The sequence below is a fragment of the Cebus imitator genome, unplaced genomic scaffold, assembly GCF_001604975.1.
Source record: "Cebus imitator isolate Cc_AM_T3 unplaced genomic scaffold, Cebus_imitator-1.0 Scaffold53, whole genome shotgun sequence".
Lineage (NCBI taxonomy): Eukaryota > Metazoa > Chordata > Mammalia > Primates > Cebidae > Cebus > Cebus imitator.
The window spans coordinates 7277104-7280375 of record NW_016107368.1 but is presented as its reverse complement, the minus strand read 5'-3'; positions in this window follow the sequence as shown (position 1 = coordinate 7280375).

Below are 3272 nucleotides of genomic sequence, written 5' to 3'. Positions count from 1 at the left end.
GAATGGCAAACAGATCTTTGCTTTTTGGGCTCAGCTTTGCAAAGCAGAGTGCATTAGCTTAAAATGTCAACAGTGACCATTGCCAGACAGATGTACTTCCCAAGAAAAATACTGGGGACAGTTTCTATTCTTGGAGACACTTTTGGTGAACAAAATCCTTATTCCAGTGTGGCTCATCATTGTATTTAAACCAAAGCTGGGGGATGTTTTAACAGCAGAAAGGCATTTAACATTTCAGCTGACTTGAAGCCCAGATTCTCCAACAAGTTCTTTGGTGCTGGTGGTGGCCTGGACTCACGGGAGTGCAACTGGGGCTTCTTCACAAGGGGTTGTTCATTCCATTCAAGGGTGATGCCGAAATATATATTTTCCTTTTTCAAATGTGAAAAGGACATGAACTTACGGAAAACCAGGAAAACACACAAAAGTAATTAAGTAAAAAATATGCATAATTGAAATATAATCTCCTGACTGAAAACTGATGATTCTACCTATTTTTATTTGTAGTCTTTTCTCAGGGGAAAGACTTAGGAGTCCAGAAGAACTTTCTGGAAGCTGGGTCTCCATCTGATTTGTAGTGACAACCAGGATCAGAAGGAGAGGACAGCTTAACTCGATAGTTGACAAGCAGCAGGGTAAGGCTGTGCAGGGGCTGGAAGAGGATGCTTTGATCAAAGGAGCCTAGGAAAGCCAACATGAGTGACTGCCTGGGAGGTGCCTCTCATCCCCAGGGGCTGGAAGCTCCATGCTTCCATCCCTCCCAGCTCCCACCCTTCCCCTTTGGAGCTCAATAGCTTCCTGAGTTCCATCAGAAACATGCTGTCTTCCTCAGCAAGGCAATCGGGCGTGCGTCTTTTGAGATGAGGACAGGGAGGGCAGGCAGTCTGTGAGAAGAAACAGGGATGACTCTCCCTACCTCCTGGATGGCTGGGGGCATGTCAGGAGGACCCTGCACATTCAGGACCACCAGCCACAGTGACCTTGGGCCCAGTTGTGAGGGAGAAAGCTCACATGACTTCCCTGTCTCCCGTCACCTGTCAGGGGCTCCCTCACACAGAGAGGAGGAGTGGTACACCTGGGCTATTGATGGGACAGGTGTATAAATCTTAGGTACACACATGAGTGTGCAAAAAATGTCCTATGGCCTTATTTACTTGTTAAGTAAAATCAGATCCCAGTTCTGAATTACATCTCAATGAGTTCTTGAATGTCTCTCTCTGCATGTATTTCTCAGGGTTCTTGAACAGAGCAATGTATTTGGGGGCTCCAGGTCCTAGTCACACCGAGGTACCTGAGTGATCCCTGACTCTGTGCCCTTAGGGGCCTTGAAGTCCTCCATCTATGCCACATAGATTTCTGGGTCCAGGGGCTACCGTTCCCTAGACATAGAAACACAATGTTGAACAAAATGTAGAATGAGCCTATTCTCCTGGAGGATTTTCAGTGGTGGGGAGACAGACTAAGCACACACACAAACTGCAGGCACCAAGCCATTGCCCACCAGGGAGCAGAAGCTTCTGTGAGACACTGTGGTAGTGGAGGAGGGGGTGCTTTGGCAGAACCCCTATCCTCTCTTGCTTCCCCAGCTGGAAGGAATCTCTCTTAAGTCCCAGCTTCTCACCTCATTCCTCTTTTCTTCCTCCTTCCCATTTTTGTCTCTGTCTCCCTCCAGAGACAGAATTTGCTAGAACCTTGGAACCTTCTACTATTTTCCATACCTTGACTACCCCTTAGGTGAGGGAGCCCTGGCCGGAATTAAGAATTCCAGGACAGCGGCTGGGCGCAGTGGCTCACACCTGTAATCCAAGCACTCTGGGAGGCCAAGGCGGGCTGATCACGAGGTCAAGAGATTGAGACCATCCTGGCCAACATGGTGAAACCCCGTCACTACTAAAAAATACAAAAATTAGCTGGGCATGGTGGTGCGTGCCTGTAGTTCCAGCTACTCGGGAGGCTGAGGCAGGAGCATTGCTTGAACCTGGGAGGCGGAAGTTGCAGTGAGCTGAGCTTGTGCCACTGCACTCCAGCCTGGCGCCTGGTGACAGAGCAAGACTCTGTTAAAAAAAAAAAAAAAAGAATTCCAGGATAGCATTAGGAGAATATTAAACTAGGTGAGAAACACCATATGACAGCACAGCTCACACATTCATGAACCTGATGTCAGGGAGGAAAATACGCAATGAGGAATAGGCCAAAACACCACAGATTAATAACCCAATAAATTATCCTGATGTTTTTGTACCTCTATATATACATACAGTTTTAACATAATTGTCATCATTTTTCATTCCCTAGATAGAAGGGAAGCTATGGAGTATGATGGTGGCCATGAAATCTGAAGCTGGACTGCCTGGTTCAGGTCACACCTCCATGGTCACCATCTGTGAGGCCTTAGGCAGTGCCTCTACCTCTTCTTCTGCAAAATGGAGACCTTGACTTCTCCTTCTCTTGGACTGAGTGGATTAGGACAGTGCAGTGCCTGGAGCAAGTGGGAGCTGTAGGCACTGTAGTGATGCCTCTCTGTGTGTCAGGCCTGCTCTAGTCCTGGAGTTACACCACTGAGCAACCCACAGAGGAGCCTGGGCTAGGAGAGCACCCACCCACAGAACTGAGACAGGTAATGGAGACCATCATGCAAGCTCAGGGCACCTCAGGGCTCCAGTTTCTGAAGGAAACTAAGACAGAGAGTAAGGAGTTGCACACTCACAGTGCTCTAGTAGGCATTCAGTTATTTTGTAGTTTTCTTCATGTAAGTATTATGACTTCTGTGTTCAGAATAATTCTTGAATAGTTAATATTTTGATGCTATTTTTAATGAATCTTTTCTCTCAACAGATATCTTGATTAACTAAACATAGGTTTAAAATAGATACCTTAAACCTATGTTTAGTATACTCTCCTTGAATTTGTCTATTGTGTAGAATTCTCTATGTTCTATTCATTCCAATAGATTTTTATTTACCTCTCTTGGGTTTTCTAAATGAACACATTGACAGAAAACAGGATGGCGTTCCATTCTCCTGTGTAGCGGTTAGAATCCCCACCACTTCTCTTTATCATGGTGTTGCCCAGGGCATTCAGAGTCATGCTAAACAGTAATGTCATGTAGAGGATCATTATTTTGTCCCCACCTATTATTTGAAATACAAATATGTTCTGTCCATGTGCCTATTCTCTACTCTCAGGAGTTACTCTGATAATGAGCTACATAATTCGATCTCCCCCCTCCATCCTTTTTGGAGAAAATTCTTGCATTCATGTTCTTTATTTAA